Raw genomic sequence first — 24,282 nt, forward strand, 5'->3', positions numbered from 1 at the left:
GTCCAATAATTTTGTTATTATTGTTGCACTAATACTATCAAAGATAATATGGAACAGACATCCTCATCGTGGTTTCTCCCCGGACATGCATGTGAAATATTTTATCTAGTTGGAGTTCAATATCCAACATGGCAACCGGAATACTCGATGCTCAGACTATTATCTTCAACTAGAACTCGATTCCGTCGGACCACGCCACACCCAGGCCAGCATGGCGACGTGAACTTGCTCATTTTAGGCCGGTTATGCTTACAGTCTGATGCGAGGGTTTTCAATTAGATAGAAAGCCGTACTCTTTTTAAATTGCCATATAGAGCTCGGTTGAGCGATATCTCTTACACGTTTGTAAATTACTTTCGAAAGTGATTAACTCGGAAATACTTCTAAAAGTGCTTCATTAATTAGGGTCGATGTGGTGATACCGAATGTGTTCTCTAATTAGTTGGTTGAGTTGGTTACAGTACGGGCACATCTTAGATAATGATGATTACGAATTTTAGTTTTATGAAGTATCGTTGAAAGTTCGAAAAAGGGACTGATGTGTCCTGAGGTTTTGTATAGTTTTGGTATCAAAGTATCCCAGTCCATAGATAACAAATAATCATGTCAATCTACAGGGCTATATTTCTGTCCTCATATAAAATATGAAAAACCTACTTTAAGAAAACTTTGATTTTGTAGCTAGATTGTGTTCAGGAAAATCCAGGGCAAAATGAATTTGGTGTATAGTTCAAGTAAAAGATATAGTGCAACCTACCTTCCAACAGATTCCCTTTAATAATATAGTTAGAGAGCTAACTAATTTCGTTATTCAATATTTCTGACTATATAATGTCCGAGTTGAACCGCACTTAGAGCTGAACACAGCAAGTATAGAGCTAGTGACGAGACTTGTCGTCAAGGGAGATTGCGACTTCGTCCTCGAGTCAGTTCCAAGTGATTCTTCTGAATGGCTCCAAAGCAGGAGTCGAAAAGTCGAAAAGAAGAAAATTACAGACGCGGTTCAACCCGAATATAAAATAAAAATATATAATAGTATTTATAATAAAAATGTCATTTATATAGGTGAGTGGGAAAGTAGAGATTCTAATAACAGGGTGACAATTGAAAATACTTCTGAATAATACCTACTTACTCACATATATATACAATCCATCGTTCAGAAACACTTTTCTTCCTTTCTTGAGAACTTCTGATGATTTTTCTTCCATATTCTTTGTTTCACTACCACTGACGTCATTTAAATCAATAATGAATTTATTTCCATCATATTTATGGAAGTGTCCAATCTCCATATAGTCTTTTTCAACTAAAATTACTGTTTAAATCCTTTTCTGTCAGTCTACTCCGGTAATATTAGAAAATTCTTCTTTAACTAGGTATATTGCTCTTTATGAAGTTTGCTTTGATGCTTTGTTTCAATTTTCCCCAAATCAACTCGATGGGATTGAACAAACAAAAATAGGGGGAAGTCTCAGTATGGTGTGTCCATACATTTCAGCAATAATCTCAAGGGCATACACTTTTTCAAATTTTTTTGTCTGTTAATCTTCACGTAGTTGGTTTTTGGTATAATAATTTTCAAAATAGAAATTAATATCTATTGAAAAACTTTGTATTTCATCTTTTCTCGAATTTTTATTCGGTACTTTGATGAGCTGTCGCGAATGAGGAAGCGTTAAGAACTTTTACACTATTCGCATCCAAATTTGGGATCAATGTGTTTTCAAACCATTCTTTGAAAATATTAGCTTCCATGTTCTTATGATAGTCAACATTGCAGTCCTCAATTTTTTTTCCACATAATTTGAAAGAACTCGGAACTCATCCTTTACTTCCCCCGCAATGCACAATGATTAGTCGCGATCCTTTGTTTGCAGACATGTTAGGCGTACATAGTCTCGAGCCATCAGTCCATCCTTTCGTAATTATGTCGTGAGTGTCGTACCAAGTTTCGTCCAAATAGAAAATTTGCCGTTGTTCTTGTCTATATATAGTTATTTGTTCCAAGTATTTGTTACCCAATTCCACTATTCTTCTGCTTTCCATAACTGCTTGTCTCTTGTTTATTATTTCAAATCTAAATCCCAGTTTCTTTATCCAATTCTGAAGAGTTTTGTCACAGCAGCCGGAAGTATTCAATTTCTTCCTTATGATTTCAGTTGTAGGAATCTCTTTGCTTTTGTAACAATCCTATATTGTTTTTTCAATGATTTTATTAGATGAACATCTGAAGGTTTTGGTAATCCCGTATTACTTCGCGTTATGCGTTCATAAGGTTTGTTTCTGACTGTTTTACGTACAGTTGAGAAAAAAGTTTCAGTCACATCTGATGTTGCTTGTAATACCTAGTTTGTTTCCCTCGAAACCCAAACTTGAAACGTAGATTCTTATATACCTTGAAACATACTCTCTGTGTTTCAATATTCAAATGCATCCGAATCTTATTCACTGGTATCTCTTTTTCGCATTATTCACCGTCGCTATTGGAATCACTACACAGGACAGATTCTGCGTTGTTATCACACTCGTTATTACTATCAGTACTTGTCCAAGGACGCCACATTTTAAACATATAACAAAAATTTTAAGTATATAATTATAATAGGACAATTATCGAATTTCATCACTCAAATCGCGATCAGTTCCTGAATTGAACATTGACAACACGACTCTTATAACCATCCTCGCATTCTATTCGTCACCGACACCATCCGTCCACGTGGATTAGTTGACGACGGCTGTATTTCTCTGTATTGGTTTTTTTGCATTTGAGATCGCCGACAGCTTTAACTATGCAGGTTACTTCGACTATACTAACAAATTTTGACGTATATAAATTGCATTTTTGGAAATTAGCTGAAAATTGTTCTATATATATAGCTGTAACATTTAAACATACATAAGGACATATTGTAAATAATAGAAAGGCCAATTGTAAAATTAATTTAGGGTGGTATTACTGATTACCTACCTGTATGATGTACCTGATTAGTATAAGTAGCTTTAGTTTTGAGTAGTTATTAGTTTTATCTTCCTCTTGAAGATGATCACTTGGTGATCGAAACACGTGTCGAGGTGTAAAAATAACGATTTGGTGTTTGGAAAAAACTCCAGTAATATTCATTGAAATAGTATTATTTTCTGCCTGAAGGATTTGATATTGGTGTATAAATCAGGGAGAAGCTGATTTTCTCCTTGCAATCTCAAATTCAGTTCGTTCATATGATTTGTCAAATCGACATAGAAGGCTAACTTCCACATCCATTCACTATTTTCTGAATCGGCAAAAGGGCGCTGCTTCTCATTTAAAAAAGTTTCGATCTCTGCTCGAAGTTCAAAAAAGCGCTTAAGGACTTTTCCGCAACTAAGCCAGCGTACGGCAGTATGATATGGTAAATCATTTTCTCCAATCTGTTGAATAAACTCGCGAAATTGTCGGTGATTTAGCCCAGTGGATCTGATGAAATTAAGAACTGATATGACTGGTTTTAGAACTTCAGACATATCCAAACATTTTCCGCACAAGAACTGTTGATGAATGATACAATGTAAGACTAATGGTTTTGAATCACCATCATTTTTTACAGCCTTTGACACAAGTGCAACCACTCCTTTATTTTTACCATACATATTTTTGCCTCCATCAGTTGTTATATATTTCAGATGTCTCCATCGAAGGTTCTTTTTATTGATGGCATTTTCAACTCCCTTAAAAATATCTGCCCCAGTTGTCGTGCCGTGAATACTATCAATATCAAGAAGTTCTTCATTCATAGTTTTTATCTACTCCGCGAATAAAAATCAATACCTGTGCAGTATCTGACACATCCGTTGACTCATCCAATGTTAGAGAAAACCACTCATGATGTCCATTTTTGTCAGACAGTGGAGATGATATATTTTCTGCGATGTCTTGCACCCTCCGAGCCACGGTGTTTGCTGACAAACTGACAGTTTTAAATAAATTTACCTTTTCGGGGCATATTTCTTCAGCTACTGCAATCAAGCATTCTTTTATCATTTCTCCATCGGTGAATGGTTTGCCACGTTTTCCGATTTCAAGAGCCACATGAAAGCTGGCGCGAGTTGCAGACTCTTGTTCAGTATTCACTTTGGTAAACAAAGATTGCTGCGATTTGAGTCCGCGTTTCAAAGCTTCAAATTTTTCCTTCCGCAAACTTCCTGTATACTTGGGGTAACTTTGAAGATGTTTCGATTCATAGTGTCATTTAATGAGAACAGCTATGGTTTCATTACAAATTAAACATCGCCTTATTACTGGACTCAATCACAAAATACTGAAAGTTCCATTTTTCTTGGAACGTTCTGCATTCACTGTCGATTTTTCGCTTCTTCATATTAACAAATCACATATAAAAACAATAAGTCAAATCAAAATACTTTTATTGACGGGTGTTACTTTATTTCACAATAGACAGTTTCGCTTCCTTCGCCTTTTCTACGCAGACTGACTCGCAGTTGCGCCGCTAGCCTTTTTATATGCAATTATCACTGCCATCTCGAGGTGATCGGAATACACTAGCTAGAACCAGAACTTTCTCGAACCAACGCGGCAATTCCAAATATTTAATTATGCCTAATGCCACCTAGCGGGTAGCTGAAAAAGATAGTACATAGTACCACTACTCGCCACTAGATGTCGATAAGTGTCACAATACACAATAATAATCGAAATGCAAAAAAGCATAAGTTTGCTTAGGTCACGCACTTTGCGACTATCCTAGTCTAGAAATATAGTTAAGGGCAGAAATTGGCCCTTGGAACAAACTGAAAAAATCATTATGGCTCGAAGGCTTCCAAGTTTGGAGACCCTTGGGTTAGGTGAAAGCACTCGAATCTCGAGGAATAAGTCCAGTTATCATCCGAAAACGATTGTGGATACTAGCAATCGAAACGTCGTGACATAACTTGGTTGGAAATCTTTCAATTTTCATTTTTCATTTTTTGTTAATAATATATTTTAATTTTCACTTTTTATTATTATTTCAATTTTTAATTTTTTTGGTTGTTGCTTGTATGTTATTTCTTTGTAATATCAGTTTTTTGTTAAATAAAATTATTATTTTCGGTTAATCTTTCAATTTTTTTCAGGGATTTCAAATCAATGTATATTATATTAGACAATGGAAGTCCGAACTGATGAAATACACCACGAAACATTGTCAACCACCTTCAGAGTAAAGGATATATTGGACAGAATGACAACGATTTTGGACGATGCGTTGCATCGTCTGGTTTACAACATTGAAAAGTTTTAGTGGGACGTCAGCAACAATACAAATGCTTTCTATTGCAGAAATTTATTGTTCTTCCTCGCCCAACTTTGTGTCTCTTGATTAAAGCAAACAAAAGAGCGTCATAATATAAACACCAGCGTTATTAACAGTGTCAACACCATCTCGACCATATAGGCTGAAGCAATAGTCAATTACCGTGATGTACCATCTCACAAATAGGCTATTTCGATGCGAGTACGGTCCTTATCCTTGAACCCTATATGATATTTTGGAGTCGTTTCACTCGAATTGAACACGTGTAGCCCACTGCTTCAGAAATGAACCGAGTCGAGTTTATGGGATAAATAAAAAAAGGTATCGACATCGTGGGAAAGAACGAGGATATACAATTTACGTGTTGATATTTCCGATTATTATAGGTTTTTTAGGCGCGGAGGCCCGTGATTGTGAGAGTTTCAAATCACTTTTTGATTGCCAAACTCTTTTCGATTGACTTGATTCGTTCATTATGTTTTGCACCGTTAAACCTGTTCTATGTGTACCTTGACTCTCCGGGAAAACTAGAGTAAGGTTTATAAGTGTATTTTTATATATAGATTTCATCCATAAATAAAAGGTGATAAACAGGGCTGCAGCACCTACAGATATTACTAAAATATATAGTATATGTTTGAAACAGATAAAACAACCAACAACTGTTTTCATTCAATTGAAAAATATCTCACTTTTAATTACAGTTAGCTCGATATTGCAGTTTTTTTCCGATATTGCAGTTTTTTGTTGTTGTAATCTGTTTTTATCTCGAGCCTCTGAATTTACCGTGTAATATGTTCAGATTTATTTATTTATTAATATGCATCATATAAACAGGACCAAGTCAATATCCACTCGCTAATGAAAATAAACATCATTATTATTATTGTATCATTATTATAATTCGATAAATAGACATATAGGTACGGCGAGGAGCTTTGTTTTATGATATTTATATAAGTATGTCTTTTTTGTATATTTCAGACGCCGTTTCGATGAAATAACAATAATGATATAATAATAACGCAGCGCAATGTATATCAATATTTCCTCAGAAAAGTGACGACTTTTACTGCCGACATAAAAATTAAGAACAAAATTTCAGCTGCCCTTGAGTTGTGTTCAAAGAATGTATGTTGATGATTTTACAAGGACTTTGAAACCGGTATATTTAAAATAGATTTCGTCTCTGTTCTAGTTTATGGGACTATGTCGTACTTTGCTAAATCTACGGCACCAATTTCTTCGAGTGTTTGTTTTTTGAAAAGAAACACTAACCCAGCAATGAATCACCATACATAATATTGAACAGGACTCGGCTTTCGAAATACCTTTTTTAAACAAATTTATTTTGTTATAGTTTGATAATAATAATGTCTTAAACATTCAGTTGAAGAATAATTGATAATTCTTATATATGATGAACAACCGGGGTTCAGCTTCAATAATAATAATAATGCTTATATTGAAAGGATGCCCAGTACAAGAGATAACCTAACCTAACAAATGTCAGAATTCAAAATCTGCACATGATTAATCAAGGCAGATATTACTCTTCTATCTAACCAACTCAAATTCTTTCGGTACGGTACCATTCAGTTGTTTGTTTAAAATCTGTTTTTTCGTTAAATAGCTGTCGCACCCCTACGAACGACAACTTTCAGAAGTCGAAACTTGTGCGAGCTAAAGACTAACGAGGTCTTACCTTTTAACGTGTGATTCTCAACACGTGATTAATGAAGGTGATGAATTCGAAACAAAGGCGAAAATCATTGAAACCGATATTTTTAACGAAGAAATAATTGAAAATTTATTCCATTTCAACCGCGAACTTCAACCGGAAAAGAACTCTGTATATTTCTTGAAAAAAAAAAGATTTCATTCGTGACAATGCCATGATTTTATGAATGAATTGAGTGGTTTATTGTATAATATTATCCAGATTGGTAGGTACTGAAGAGGCAATAAGTCAAGTGTTTTTATTCCGAAACATTTGATGCCCATCATTGAGTATGGCAGCGTTGCATGTAAGAGAAATATTACCTCCCTCATAAACTATATTGTGTGGAATTCTTGTGAGACATCTGATTCAATAGCATGACGAATGTATGGAGTACAAACTGAATAGAAAAATGTTTTTTGTATAATTTAATGTTCATGTAAAAGTACTTGCTTCGAAAGAATTTTTCTTTCATGTAATTCAATGTTCATAAGAAAGTAGTTGTTTCGAGAGGTCTTTTTTTCACTTTGTGTCTGAAACTTACTTCTTTGCTTGGTCTACTCATCTATGTATACATAGAGTTACTTATTTCAAAACGGATGTGGGAAGAATCCCACATTTTTTTGTATAAACATGGAAAATTAGGAAGCCAAAACTTTCAGAAGTCGAAATTTGTGCGATTTAAGGACTAACGAGGTCTTATCTTTTAACGTGTGATTCCTAACACGGGTTGGACGATGGCAAGTGACAATCGATCGTTAAGCCTGGGGCTTGAACCAGCGACCAACACGGCGGACGATTTTAATGAGTGAACAAAGCACCCACGTCGAAACGACAGGCTACCGTCCGCCTTTCGGTGGTCATTAATATTTTAAATGGCGGCGTATATGCTATTTTCCGAGAACTAAATATGGCGGCAGCTTGAGGTAATGAGGAACAAAAAATATTGCCTAGGATTTAAGAATTGAAATGTTTCACCAATTCACGTATATTTTTGTTGTTTCTATTAGTTCTGAAACTCTTCCTAGCTTTAACAGTAAAGTGTACCTCTTGAACCGCAAAAAGTCGAAGATTCATTTTTCTGTACCAGTGAAAAAGTGAAGGTTTTAATTCTGCTGTATTTCATTGTGTTATTAACTCAAATGACTAAAGAAAAAAAATGGTCTTCACACCCTGTATGAACAATGGAATTGTATATTTCCTGTTGTTCATGCGATATACCTGTTTTTCCATTCTTTTTCAAAGTCGAGATCAAAAATGATATACCTATTACAAACATAAAAAGCAATATACTCTCCAAATATCGAAATGCATCCCAATTTTTGTCGAACTTTTCCTCGTGAGGTGTAATTTCTTAACTAATGATAATTTTATTGAATATCTTTATTTGTTAAATCACTTTATTTGTACTTTTTATCCTCTTTACAAATCTATGTTCCTCCGTCTCTCTTATCCCAAGGATATTCTTCAATAGAATCTTCAAATTACTTCTTATTGATCTTCCTTGTTTACTTTACTTCTTTCATAATTCCTTCATGAGTATAGAAGGTATTCCTTTCCACATCAAAGCAGTCAATATGATATTTGAGAAAGCGCTTTAATTGATTCTCTTCCTATCCGCTATTACTGCTGTTTTCTTGCCAATATTTCCTATCTATAATGGACTGGGCGCATTTTCCCGTAACGCAAATTTTCATTTCGAATATGCACGCTGTCTGTATGTTCAGTTCTGGGCCGATGGACTCAACTTCTTCCTGTTTTTGTTCAATAATCCACTATTTCTCAAGGAGAAATATTTACTACAGAAAATTGTCTGAAAAAGTTAATCAAGAAAAACACTACCAACTCGTTAAAGGAAACGAAGAGACAGATATTCTTTCGAATTAGGTTTCCATTCCCATTCCCTTTTTGTAAGACTTACATAGAAAATGCCTTCCGGCAGAGACAAAATATTCCTCATTTCTTCCATAAATGATGTTACATAATTTCTAATTTATAACACCTCGACACGTGTTTAATCTTCCGCTTGAAGATGATCGATTGGTGATTGAAACACGTGTCGAGGTGTTGAAAATAAAGGTTTGTTGGGATGTGTTGGAATAAAATCCCAGTTATATTCTGGAATATATAGTTGAATTTTTGACTTCACATTTCATACTACTGTTCGTTTCTTTTCATTTTCATTCACCATTTCATAATTTTTAATAGAAGTATATAAATATTGTAGAATGTATTAAACGATTCTTCAGCTACAGAAAATTTCGTAATATTGAAAACAGTACGATCTGAATATTTTTCACTTACAATCTCATTAGATTCGCCCTTCTTTACATCTCTGGCTATATTCAACTGTTGCTGACCGCAGAGGAAAATTGTAATATATCTCAGCTGCTGCTAACTGCTGATATGGCAACCACCTCCTCGTCTTGGCTCACTAAAGTCGAAAACCCACGCCAGAGTAGAATATTTGAGATGTACTTTAACATCGTCTCTTGCTCATTTACTGGAAATGCAAAAGATAACTTCAATTAATTACTCAGTCAGGAATTTATATTCTCGACAAAAATAGTGACTGCAAGCGTCAAAGGGAGTAGAGTGAATTAAACTGTGAAACTGAGTTGTGAGTCCTAAAGCGTGGATGTTGGTTTTCATACAGGGGGATTTGATGTTCCACAAGCAGGTTCATCAATATTAATTATGAAACACCAATTTTTGTTTGGAAGGTTTTGGAGTATTTGCACTTACAAAAGTTAATAAACATTTTTTTGAATTATAATCTGCTTGAAATAATGTGTTTTTACTTTTATTCTTTTCTACCAGTTCAAAAACAAAATTTTCTATCCCTTTTTGGGTATCTACAATATGAGAAATGGCACATATCGTATCTATAGGTGCTGTGGATGGATATATCGATGAGTAAGTGAGCAGACGTGTTTAAAATCGCTCCAAGTTTAACTGTGAATAAGCTAGTTGAAAACCAATTGATTGATGAGATTCTTATATGAACATATAGCAGATAAAAATTTCTAAAAAACTGAGTAAGTGTATTCTAGATACTCACAACAGCAAATAGAAATTTGAAGAAATCCGCAGAAAAAATTGTTCAAATAATACTAGTTGTACCCGTTCTCCAAAAACAGCTGTTTGTAAAAAATCTCCCAAGAAACCAGTACAGATATATCGAAAAAATCTATTAAATAGTACGGGAGCCTACGCATTATTTATCCACGATAGACGGTAACTGTTCTGGAGAAATGTCACAAAAGTCTATGAATGATCTCCATGAATTATTAGTTGAGGTGAGAGCTTCAAACGAAGAAATTAAGAAAGAACCGAAGGAATTTAAAAATACCGTAACCCAAGAAATTGCCGATTTACAATCAAAAAATGAAGAATTAGAGGAAGAAAACTGTAAACTGAAGCAAAAGATCCAATATCTGGAGAAAGGAAATATTAAAAATAATATTATTATCTATGGTATCCCCGAAAGTTCAACCCCTGTGTCTGACGTGGTCTCAAATATTATACGAGAAAAATTGAAAATAAAATTTTGTAATCAAGAGATAGCTGACATTTACAGAATTGGGAATACATGGGACAACTCTGCCAGACCGGTAGTTGTGAAACTATTGAGGTTTGCTGTTGAAGCAGAAATTTTGTCCAAGTATAGGAACAACTATAAAAATTTTAAATCTTCAACTAGCCAGAAGGCACTCTTTAGAAGCCAATATAAAGAAAAATATCCTCTACATTCGGGGTAAGGGATATACTTACGAAGTATTGATTGATGAACCAATAGTGGATAATCTGATAGTTAGCTCTTCAGAAAATCTTCGTGAACCAGAAAAAGAAGCACTGTATAAAAAACGTAAGTTGGATCTAACACCTATAAAACCAACAGGACCAAGAACTAGGAGTAAATCTGTTTATAAACGTACGGAAATAACAAATAAGTGAACTGAATTTTGAAAAAAAAATCATTTGTTTTCACTATTTAATTTTTGAATTTTATAGTTCATTTATATTTTTTTATATAGTTTTCCTTCTTTCATTGTTTTTGCGTAATCTTGAATGTAATAGATATAAATAAATGGATCAATTCATAAGAGATTTCCAGGAAGAGAAGATTGATACAACAGAACTTTACTCTATACAGGAATTGAATGAAATGTTCGAAACATTTGAACTTAAAAAATCGTTTTCTATATGCCATATTAATATTCGTAGTATTTTCAAAAATTTTAACCAATTAGAAGTTTATATCTCGCAAATAAAAAAATCATTTAGTTGCATAATATTAACTGAAACTTGGGAAATCAAAAATGAATTGTTATATAGAATAAATGATTATGAGATGATATACAATGGAAAACGTTTGAATCAAAGTGATGGGATAATCAAATATATAAAGAAATATCTCAGATAGAACAGTGTTTCGAACTGATTATTAAAAATTAAATTTCTATTTATTTTATTTTATTTATATTTATAGTTTCTTTTTCTGTTGTATCTCTTTTCAAAATTTGATTCGCTAGCAGTATTCATTAATTGAATTATCTAATTATACTCATTCTGCTTGTAAGTAGTTGTCATAGACAGGTTCGTCAGAACCTAAATGACTGAACTATTTATTTGCAAATCTGTAAATGATTGAAATTTAGTACATGTATTTTGGTATTGCGAATAAATTATTATTATTATTATTAAAGGCATACTGTTCGTATCACGAATACATGAATGAAATGAATAAAATAAATGAATAAAATAGTAGCTAACCAACAGGTTAAGTGGAGGCGAGGAAATCTCACATTACGAAAACTCCATCGACAAAAGTCTTTTGTCGATCCCATAAGTAGCGTTTTCGTGAGTAAAGATGTCATCGCCTGTGCTTGGACTTGTCTTTTGAAAACAGAGTCCATAATGTATTCCTAGTTCAGCCTAATAGCATCACCCAACTAAGTTGTGTTAAATAGTGTTGACTGGTGCTTTTGGCTTCTACTTTCGAAAGGTTATCATTTCAGAAAATCAATTGGTAGTCATGCATTCTCATTTGTTATTACATCAATTGAGCCATCAGAATTATATCATGAAGTAGATTTTATAGAAAGCAGAGTTTCTAACATTTTGCGTGAGTCGAAGTACCGTTTAATTCTCAACACTGATAGACGCCAAAAAAGTAGGGTGCGAATGATTTCATGTTGATAAATTTCCAGAAAAATTAAAGAAAAAGTTGTAAACTTTTTTGTTTTGCATAAATTCACCAACCGATCCAGAAGCTATGAAAAACTGAAAGAAAAATAAATGATAATCCAGGATGTTTTAATTGATGGACAAGCTCTAGAACATTCATCAGTTCTAACCTGGTGGCTACGATAAGGTGACGATAGGTAGTGTCTTGGGAAACTTATTCATTAATTTATTCCTGGAAACCGCTGTGTCGCAGCAAAATATATTAGTTCAATAACTGCCGCATTGCCTGTCTGCCGCAGAATTTGCAGACGAAACGTCAAAATAACAAATACTTTTTCAGACATAGATAATAAAAGTCTCACATTGAAATAGATTTACAAGTGAATTTGAAGTTTCTCAGAGATGTTTCTGATGAATTTATGATAAATTTGTATTCGGATATTGAAGTGTATCTGATCAATGCGATGGAACATACTGACTCCTGAATATTTCTAACTGACGAATTCTTTACACAAGATGTGGGACTGCCAATGGGATCGCCACTTTCACCAGTTATAGCCAACATATATATGGAGTGGTTTGAAACTCTGGCCATTGATGAAGCCCGCAAGAAACTACGAGTCTGGTTGAGATACGTTGACGACACCTTCATAATATGGAACCATAGGAATACTGAAGTAGACTCCTTCCTGAAACACATCAACAGCGTAAGACCTTTCATCACTTTCACATTGGAGAAGGACTTCCACAATGCCATTCTTAGACGTTCTGGTGAAGAGGACCGACACTAAATGGGAAACATATGTATACCGAAAACCCACTCACACAGGACAGTATCTGAACCAAAGGATCGGGACGTCGTGAAGTATTTTGGCTTGGAATCACGTAATTTTTTGTTTTTTATTTTTTGTTCAATTATTTTTTTACTTGTATTTTGTTTCACTGTAGTTTTATTTCAGAAATTTTTTGTTGAATATAAGTATTATTCTCAGCTATTCTTTTTAGGTTTTAATGTGTATTGGTTCTTTTAACGATTTCAAATCATTTTATATAATATTAGACAATGGAAGTCCCAACTAATGAAATTCAAAGCTCATTGTTATAACCAATATAATTTGTGATATCAAAGCTAACTTGTTTATTTCGTTTACATTTTAAGTTGTCATTCGCTATAGATAATCATTGAAAGATTATTTCGTTCCACGATGAATGTTTTTTCGAGTTTGGGAGGCAAGTAGTAACTCAAGATGTTCTGAAGCTAGTTTTTATTTAACACAAACAAATATTTTCCTTAAGACGCTTAATTTTCACTCCGACACTGTTCGAGCTTATTCTGGTTGTCTAAATTTAATTTTCGCCTTAGCTTCATTCGCCGAAGTTATGTTTGCCGTTCCTGCATTCCCGACTTGTTTTGAGCGTAAACAGTTTAATTTTGTTGCGGTTTTATATATATGCAAGTTTGGTTAAATTTGCGCTGCGCTATTCCCTTGAACGGTGCGAGGTTTTACTGTCTTGTTAGTTGTTTGTCGAGATAATTCGACAACGTATCCTCATCCAGTAGCTTATTTATCTCGACCCGTAGAGAAAGAAGTGTTTATAGAGTTAGTTGGGTCGTCTAGACGTTTCGCCTAGGTCAACGTTTAATGCGGTGACCTGACAATGAACCTTGGCAATGATAAGACTCGAATCATGTTTCAAGATAACAACAAGATCGTATTCCACACATAATAGGGCGGGTTTAGGAGATAACTTAATGAATAAGCATAACTTTAACGAAGAAAAATTAGAGCATAGCCGAGTTTCTCCCGACGGTCATTTTACGATTCTTGCTAAAGTGGTGTTTATAAGTAGATGTTTCAAGTATTATTTTATTCATTTCATTTCAAGTTTGGTAACACTGCAAAATTTCCGGCTAATTCAATGAGTTACAAATCAGGAAATGAAGTATGGATCAGAAAGTATCATTCGTTTTTTAATTCGTTTGGTGGTGGAATCACCAATCTGAAATTGCTTTCGTGTGAATGTCGGAAATTCAAGAAGTGAGACTTTATTGTGTAGTGCAATGAGATACATTAGTTCAGTTTTAGTTCAAACTTATTATTTTTCTTACATCCGTTTTTTTTGCATCCCTAACATAATTCTGATTCAACGTAAAAGAAAAGCTTGAGACACTCCAAGTAAGAATTTTTATCAATTTTTCTCGTTTTGAAATTAATACGGGAGAAATAAGACGAAACAGTAGATGATGATAAAATAGGTAATTTTTTTTTTCTATAACAGATTCATTCTCAAATATTTACCTTCGAGAAAGTATAATAGGTCGCAGCTTTTCCAACACTTCTATTTATTTTATTATTGACAACTAACCTAACTTTGCCTAACATTTTGACATAGCAGACATGTAACTGTTAATTTTTGAAAATTCTATTAGTAAAAACTAACCTAACTTGAAAACCTATCGTGTTATATACGCCTTCAATTTCAATATATACTTTCCAATTTCTGACCATCCGGAGGAACTCGTCACCGCCGGAAGATGATATCCCCAGTGAAAATGAACACTATTGCTTTTTATAAATGTAAAAATTTATAAAATGACACAAATAGTACTTTTCCACACCGACACAATTGATTTCTTCTCCTAAAAATTATGATTATTCATGATTTCCCCTCTCAAGTGATGATTATTCATCAAATTATGGCTTATATATTTGATGAGCGTACCTATTGACACAAAATTTATCAATTTACTATTTGTTAGATAGCCATCTAGATCACTGGATTTCATTCCACGTGATTTATTTGGAGTTTATTCTAGCCTCCAATGAAAGTTCAGAATGAGACAAATATTCCAACATTACTTACTCTCTTAAATCATGTATTGGCTGTATGAAACGAAATATTCAATACTGCATGATTTTCATGTGACCACTTATATTTTGTGATTTGCACCTCTTCAATGGAAATATTCGAACAATCAACTCATTTCTATCTTAAAAAAAACTGATCAACGTTTTGATTCACTTACCTAATTCGAGAAAAACTCATTCCGGTAAAACGACCAAATCAATATTGGTGAAAAAACCGGGGTTCGGCATCCAATCACTCAATCCAATTTAAACACATCTGCTCTGATTAAAATTTTTCCGACCGTAGTGACTAATAAAATGTACGTAGTGGTAGAGAAATTTGAAAAAAAAAACTTCCTGCATGGAAGGTTGGAGAAATGTGTTCGCAGAAATAGGATTTGATTTTTACGATATTTATCGAATTCAGTAAATGTATAGTGTAGGTATTTTTTACAATTTTTACGTTTCAATTTTCTGGAATCTCATTACCAGACAGTTTTAGTATGGTAGACTTTTACACACTGTATATGTATTCGAATAGTTCAAGGAAAGTTTTTTGAGCACGGTAGCTATCGAAATAGATGCAGTTCGTCTCATGAGAGACTCGATAATTTCTTTTTTAATGAGAGATTTGAACCTCTGTAAATTTAGCGAAACCACTTACAGTCAAATTACAGAAATATATTTTTTTAATTTGTCGAATAATTGTCTTAAATTTGTCCTGAAAGAAAAATAGTGATCGCCAGAATTGATGTTGAAAAAAATCAATATTAGCACAGAAAAATTATGGATGTATCCCATTTGGCAATATTATCTATATATTAGTGTATTTATTTTTCAATAAACAATGTGCGAAGTGGGCCAAATTGGATATTTTTAAAGGGAAACTCCTCTTTTCAAGCTAGATAGAGTATCAAGTGAGAGTGCATTACACAAGGAAAAAAAGTTATTATCATCGAGATATAACCTTCGTCGTCGCAGTCAACGCACATACCACTGATGATGTCTGCCGCGGTGGCACACGAAACGTTTGGTACTACAAGTTTCATTCTACCATGACCTTCCAATCCGAATTTTGTTTTCTCTAATAAGTTATATCATTTCGTGATGTTCGACTCTTTTTGTTTACCAGATTTCCATATATTTTTCTGATAATTGTAAATAAAGAAGAATTCATAACTTGGATTTCATAACTCTGTTTTCTACTATATTTTTTGGTAACCGTCTCTTATCGGGACCAATTATCGAAGGTCTCTAGGTTGTAGGACATCGAAAGATCTAAGTGTAGCCCCCTTCTTCAAATAACTATTTGCCCTCAAAAGTCGTTAGTAAAATTTTAGCGAGCTGAGTTTTCATCTTCCAAAAGCTAATTTTATTTGAGGTTATTCGAATAATTAATTTTCATTCCAGTTTGTTGTAACTTCTATGTTTTTGACCGAGATGCACAAACTAGGTGGTTGGGTAGGTCTAAAGTGAATGGGTCTATTCGAGCCTTCCGCAAGGGTTAATTTCCTCAATCAAATAAATTCAGATCCTAAACGAAGCCAATTCGATACTTTATTTGGTGAGCGATCTCTCAGGTCAGCCGATTAGAGTGGGACTCTGCCAAAAGGTCTGCTACCAGGTTCTGAATTTCCCAGTGAAGTTGTCAAACCATATTTCATTTTCCTTAATCTAGTGAGGACCTGATCGGAAGTCAGTCTGCAAGTACTTTCATCAGGAAGGTAAGCAACACAATTGTGTGGCTTTTGAAGAAGATATCTTTTGTCGCTCTTCTTAAACTGTCTGGTAGTCTATACATCCAGAATAGATAGTTATAGAATTCCTCATAGACTTATCCTCTTCGGGAAGGGGAAGGGAATCAAGCGGGCCAAATCAGTGAATCACTTCCGTGGAAGTATGTATAGAAAGGAGACCAATCTCAAGTGTTCTAACGGTGTTCCACAGGTTTTCAAGGTTGCTTGTAATTTTTAGACCTTCAATTAGGCAGATTGCAATCTCAGGGTATATTTTGTGGCGAAGCTCTATCTATATCTATGTACGCGCAATACACTGGTAAAAATTTTTCCACCGGTACCGGTGGCAATTTAATTACCGCCCATATTAGCGAGAAATTACTTTCGTGTGTGATCTTACATTCCATGCGGAATATTACTTTGTAATTCTACCCCGAAGACAAGTGTGGAATTTTTCAGTGTAATTTTTCATTTTGAGTGTACTTTTGTGTTGAAATAAAACTTTATAGGGTAAATTTGCGATATAAATTTATATCGAGATATTACACTCTTGACAGAATTTTACAGTAAAATTTTACACTCTTATATAATTTCACAGTGGAATTCTATACTCTGATAAAATTTTACGGTGTAATTTTTCATTTACGGGTTATATTACCTTGCGATATTCCGTTGTAAGAAGGTCCGTATTCAGAGTAGTTTTGAAGATAATGATACCTCAATCGGATGTTGACTCTTGACTCTTAAATGACCATTTTTCCTCATAATTTAGATAATTGAATGCACAAGACATATTACACATTAATATATTAAAAAAATATGTATATACAAAATTAGTTCATATACATTCTTGGAATGAAATTCTACAAAACATTTTTTTTTTTCATTTTCAAAAAAGTCAAATAACAGTACAAAATAAAAAAACCATTCTTCAAATTAACACATTTTCTTTCTTGCTCATGGTGGTATTATTCGGAAAGAGAAATGAAAGTAATATTCCTTTTTCTATTTTCCTCAATTCCTGTTATTATCCTAAAAGAGAAATGAAATATCAAATGAATAGGTTTAGAAATCTAGAAACACAGTAATGAAATACAGTATGAAATAATTCGCGATGTGAGGTTAGGATATACTTGTAATAAAAAACACTCTATAATGCATAACGAGAAAACTCAATGAATTCATCTGTTTATTGGACTAGTTATTGAAATTTTACAAGAAATTTACTCACTTTCTTTACTTATTTTCACCAACAACAAAAATATTCCAATGCACACGTCAGACAAACCGATGCGCTTCTGTAGACAAGAATGAACAATACAATAATCGCTCACAAATACAAGCGTGATTTTACATTCGATAAAGAGATGGCGAAAATTTACATTTCACTAAGGGAGAATACCCATCGTCCAGTTAGTAATTCTCTTCACATGAAATAATACGTTATGATTTCACACATATATTAGATGAATATTTAATTCTCAATGAAAAGTACATTGCCTACTGAAATTACGCTCGGGGATGTGAATTATTCAATAGAGAGAGTATATTTTCAATAAAACTGAAGTAATTTTTTTCGTTCGAAATGAAAATTCCGAGGTAGATTTCAATCATTTTTCCCGGTGTATTCCAAAGAAGGTGTAATTTGATCGCTACAAAGTATTAAAAGTTATTGAGGTGTATACAATTTTTTACCGAAGATGTGCAACTAGCAGCTGATCTCGAAATCCAAAGAAATAGAAGAGACATACAAATGTGCTACCGTCTGCAAGAATATTGGATTTTTGATTTACTTTGTTGATTCATGATACGGTATGATGGTTACGGTATCCGAAAGAGAACAATCGATGGCTAGTTGAGAGGAACGTTATTTGTGCAAGATGGATAACTAACAAAGACGGTATGGCCAGCTATATCACTGAAGCTAAATTATTAAATTATCATGCCAGTCAATGCGAAAACATTGGAAATATTAAGCGCAACAGCCCAAAACCTTTCTTGATAGCATTAATCGATAGGTGGGTAAGATGTAGATCATTCAGTCAAGCCAGTAATGCCAGTTTGCCGAATTTGATATGTCTTAAAACATGTGTGATTTCTCTTGTCCTGAAGTGAAAAATGAAGTAAAAAAATGTGAAAACATTTACTGAATAACTCAAGCAGGGGGTCATTTGCCTTCTAGTTATCAATTCAGATACTAATTACGACCATGGGCTTGTTCCTATTCAAATGCCGTACAAGAAAAGGAAGATGGAAATAAGAAAAATTTTTTTGTTGGGATAAATGACCTCTCTATGCAAGCAAATGTAATTTATATCGTCATAGTGAGATCAATCCTGCAATTCAATGTCGTTGATTTTTGTACGGTCGATCTTACATTTATGCTCCTTGAGATGACATTACAAAATAAATGGCCAAAATTCATTATCCATTTTGAGACTATAGAAACCATACATTTTTAAGAGGTATCAAATGACCTCCTAAAAATGTAGCTTGCGGTCTAATTGTATTTGAAATTCAGTGGTGACTTTTCCTACATTCAATTTCCTCTTCAGCTACCTATTTTTGTAACTAACGTTACTGCAGTTTCATCCTATAATAACATTTTTAAACGATTACAATAAACGGCTACATCCATCAATTTGTTCTGATTCTCATCAGGAAGATTGGACAAATTACGCTTGTGTCATCTTTAATTCATCCACTCAACCAATCGTCAATTCTTTCGTTTCGTTTTTCTCCCTTTTCGGATATGCATATACATGAGAGCGAGTTTGGAAAATCGACGCCCAAGACGAAATATGCATACGAAGCGAATAATTTCGTCTTGTACGTAACAATATAAAACCATGAATTATTTATTTAATTGGGTTAAACGCTTGAACCAGAAATGGTCGTATCTCTCTCTCGCGTGACTTCCGCGCCAATTGCTGGGAGCCATTTTCGTTTTGCATACGAAATGCAGTTATCTAATAATTTATTCGCGCAGCTTACTCTTAGTTCGTTTAACAACGGCGGCAGTTTGTGATCATTAATAGTCAAGCACCCGTATTTTATTTTGAGTAATATTTATCTTCGATGTTGTATAATTTCGATGTTGTGGTCGAAAGGATGTTTTGTGATTAATGGAACGCGGACTCTGGATTGTTTAGGGGTGGCTATAATGTGTATCGCAAATTTCATGATACTACCCTTGCTCCTATGTCACAAAGTGACGATACTTGCCAAAAATAGGCCAACAAAACTCATGTATGACTATTTCTGCATTTTTGTTCCGTCTCCATTCGATAATTAAAAAAAAATCTGTAAAAACATTAGTACTAGAATTGTTTTGGCACACGATTATTACATAAACGAAGTTGCAGATGTCATCTCATCTCTGAAAAACTCCTCCTGTCCAGATATTCATGATCTAAACAGTAAAATACTGAAAGCAGCTGGTGATATAATTGTGGAACCCCTAACAGAACTATATAATTAATTTGATCTTCCAAACAGAAAAATTTCCTGACGTTTTTAAATATTCAAAAATAATTCCTATCTATAAAAAGGGTGACCGTTCGGACACTGGAAACTATCGACCAATAGCAATCATTTGTATATTTTCGAAAATTATTGAAACTTTACTAAACCAAAGACTGACCAAGTACTTCGAAGACAATAATTACTTTAGCAACTCTCAATTTGGCTTTCGATCCAATCGTTCAACCATAGGTGCAGCATCAAGGATTCTGGAGAGCCTGGTCCAAGGTCTTGAACAGTGGCGCCATATGGGTATCACCCTGTGCGACCTGTCCAAGGCTTTAGATTGCGTCTCCCATGATATTCTACTACAAAAACTCAATTATTACGGCATAAGAGGAGTAGCCTTCGACCTAATTGAGTCCTACTTAACTAACAGATTTCAAGCGGTGCTATACAATAACTGTGTATCCGGTTTCAGAGATATCAAACTGGGTGTTCCTCAGGGCTCTGTATTGGGTCCGCTGTTGTTCATTATCTATATAAACGATCTGACCCCTTTCCTATATCCACTCGAAAGTGTTCTTTTCGCAGACGATACCACATTAATTTATTCGCACAAAAATCACAACTCACTGGTCAGATTGGCTAAGGAAGTGGAAGAGAAAGCCGAGTCTTGGTTTCTCGCGAATAGACTCAAACTAAACAACGAGATATTTTTTTCTCAGTGTACATTGTGGATGTGGATAACTTCACACCCGTGAGTTCTCCGGACTGTTGTACCGTACAGTTTAATTATTTTTACGCTTTTATTTCCTATTGACCTGATACGAGAGAAATTGGGGCAGGTAGACATATTTTGATAATGTTAATTCTCTCTTCACTTCGTATGAAATTCTTGTGAAATTGTTTCTGTTTCTGAATTTCTGCATATATAGTCTTGGGTAGTAACTAGTTCCATTGAGACACTGTAACATAAGTTCATGTTCAATTACTGCTGATTTGTCAGTTTGTTTCAGATACTTGCACTTTTCTAACGTTACTATCCAGGAGTATATAGGGTGGTGATGGATCCTGAAGCATAGATAGCATTTCAACCGGAAAAAAAGGTGACTCAACGTTAATAAAAACTAGCTACCTATACTTGATTGTTTTAATATAAAGTCATTCAATTGAAACGATAATCAAATAACCAAGAATCAAGGCACGCGCATCACCAATGGAAAAAAGTAGAGACTTAAACCAATGGTGCATGGTATTTGCTTTAGGGACAACCTGAACACCAGTTTCGTTGCTTCATCACGTTTAATAATGTCTGCCGTAGTTGTAGACGAAACGCCAGGCATAAAAATCTGCAGACGATAGACAGTCAACTCGAAAAATAGCATTGACGTTTATTTACGGCAATGAGAGATTGCACCCTTCAATGACTAGATTTGAGTTTCTGTCCAACCGGCCTAATTACAACATTTTTGTCTATCCTTGCTTGGGTATATTGCAAATGAATAGAAATATCTAGGTACAACACTCGTGAAAAATGTATTATCTTTTTTATTCCTGATTTGTATTTGGGAATTTTCCACAACTTGAATTCGACAAAATCGCACTTCAAAAACGAAATAACCTAGCCATAAGATTCTTCTCAAATGTTTCAATGGCAGTGTTCACAGTCATTACAAATATATTCATCGAATCATTCCCCAACACCACGGCCTTTGCATACAAATCAACATTTCTCGGATAATTTATTCATGTGTGACTTCTTCCGGATGTCTGGTCCGATACAAACTAACAGAGTTAGTCTTTTTTGTTATTTCAATGATGTGGGTCTGCACACGTTCTAGATGAGGATTCTGTCATTTAGTTTGTTATAAATTTCGTGAATCTGAAGAGCGCCTTAGATTACATGCCCTAGGTTACAAGTTAGATTACAATATCAGAAATTCTCACTTAAAAAATGCACAAATTAATTCGTACCAGTATTTTGCAGAGTTTTCATTCTGTCTTACAAGGAAGGGGTTTTTCCTTCTTGTTGGAAGATTGCTCGCGTTCAGCCTATTCCCATAAAGGACAAGAAAAATCTTCCAAATAACTATATAACAGTCACTTTGCTATCATTGATATCAAAAATCGTTAAGACAGCCGTTAACCACCATATCCTTAACAACTTGGAAGGTTTCAACATCTTGAGCGATCGTTAATATGGCCTTCGGAAACAAAGATCAACAGGCGATCGTCTATCGTATGTCACCCATATTTGGAAAATCGCTATCGAGAAACATGGTGAGTCCAGAGCTGTTGCGCTTGATATTTCTAACGCCATTGACCGTGTGTGGCATGAGGGTTTGCTGGCCGAAGTTTGATGCTATTGCTTATTGAATCATTTTTGTGTATGGCTCTCCAGCTTCTGATAGAACGTTTCCTGCAAGAGCCCATCGATGGATGCTTCTCGAATACTTTTACCATCAACGCTGGTGTTCCCCAGGGATCCACATTGTCTCCAACCCTCTTTTTATTATATATCATTGGGTAAAACTAAGATTATAATATATTGCTTCGCTGACGACAGCACACTTGTTTCGTCATTCCATTTGGATTTTAGTGTATCGGCTGCGGATGCACATCTTCACTGGCAACAGGAGGTTACATGTCTTAATGAGGTTCTAGAAGTAATTTTGAATTTGGGTGGAAGTAACCAGGTTCATTTCAATGCCACAAAAACACAGGCATTGGTTTTCTCCAAAATGATGAATGTTTTCGAATCGGATATAATAATGTCAGGACAGATAATTCCGCTTTCTGCTTCGACAAGTTTGTAGGGGGTTGAAATGGACACCAATATGTCTTGGCAGAAGCATGTCGCTGGAATTGCAAAGGTTATTCCGAACCAGAAAACTATAGACGCCTCAGCAACTTTTGATAATTTATAAAGCTCAGATCAAACTTCTTTGGAGAATTGTTTTATGTATGGAACTCCGCCCCTAAGCATACCCTGAAGCTGCTGGATTTCATCCAGAAAAGAGCCATCCGCCTGATTGGAGACGCGAACTTCACTTGCAACCTTGCTAGTCTAGAAAGTCGAAAAAAAGTTGGAGATTTGTGTGTCTTCTATAGATACTTTCACGGAAAGTGTTCATGTGAACGTTTTTCCAAATAGATAATCTCCAGCTATTCAAATCCAATATGTATTGCTTGTGATTTGTCCTTGAAAAAAAATCTCACATCAACTTAGAAACACCAAATTTATCTAGGGTGTTCAGAAAGAAATGAAAAGAATGTCCTATCAACAATAATAAATATTCAGTCTTTCAAATTGACATTTCTTCCAGTTCTAGTACACTTTTTCTACTGTACATGCCAACCAAGACAAACATATTGACTGTAAGTGAGGTGAGTGGGAGATACAGTTGCAATTTGAAAGTTTCGGTATCGAAGAACATCATCACCAAAACGATATCGTCACTTCAACCCATCTATAAGCTTTTCAAGAGTTTTCGACTGTTTCAGTTTCGTGTTGATTGATACCTTCACTATACATCTTTACAGATGGTTACACCTGACGCAGTCACAGGCAGTCAAATCATTGTGCACTATCAAAAATGTGAAATATTATGAGGATAACTTTTTGAAGGTGCGTATCCATTCGAAACAATTGATTACGAACACGTTACGTTAGGGTTAAGGGTACTGTTACTATGGATGAAAATGTGTTCTGGCGATTACCTATGTTCGAAATCCTCGTCAGAATACTCTGATAGTCAGTAATAAATTTTGATTTCTTGAAAGTCTACCAATCAAGTTATGGTTGTTGAATGGTGTAAAAACAGATATTTGACAGTAGAGATGATGAAGGAAAAATTTCAAATGTTAATCCAAGAAGTGTGGAACCAGCCGGACCGAGTATTTCAGGATGATACCAGCCACATTTGAATACATACTGAAAGGAATAGAAGAACTCATCCAGTTGCCAAGAAATTACTCTTTTGTGATAGTATTTGTCTTTTATGTCCCACAAACACCTGTCCTGGTAC

The 24,282-nt window shown here is 34.5% G+C and overlaps 1 long non-coding RNA gene across 1 annotated transcript in view; it reads right to left on the reverse strand.

Moving 5' to 3' along the window:
- LOC141480933 (uncharacterized) overlaps positions 1 to 9,544 on the reverse strand; it is a 45,091-nt gene extending 35,547 nt beyond the window's left edge. Inside the window, exon 1 of the long non-coding RNA XR_012464641.1 lies at positions 9,319 to 9,544. This is a non-coding gene — a long non-coding RNA (uncharacterized lncRNA). The remainder of the gene's footprint in view (positions 1 to 9,318) is intronic.
- Between the last annotated feature and the right edge of the window lie 14,738 nt (positions 9,545 to 24,282).

The sequence above is a fragment of the Leptinotarsa decemlineata genome, unplaced genomic scaffold (assembly GCF_025532065.1).
Source record: "Leptinotarsa decemlineata unplaced genomic scaffold, Ldec_3_MD MMD2_tig00000026_RagTag_RagTag, whole genome shotgun sequence".
In the NCBI taxonomy this organism is placed as follows: Eukaryota; Metazoa; Arthropoda; class Insecta; order Coleoptera; family Chrysomelidae; genus Leptinotarsa; species Leptinotarsa decemlineata.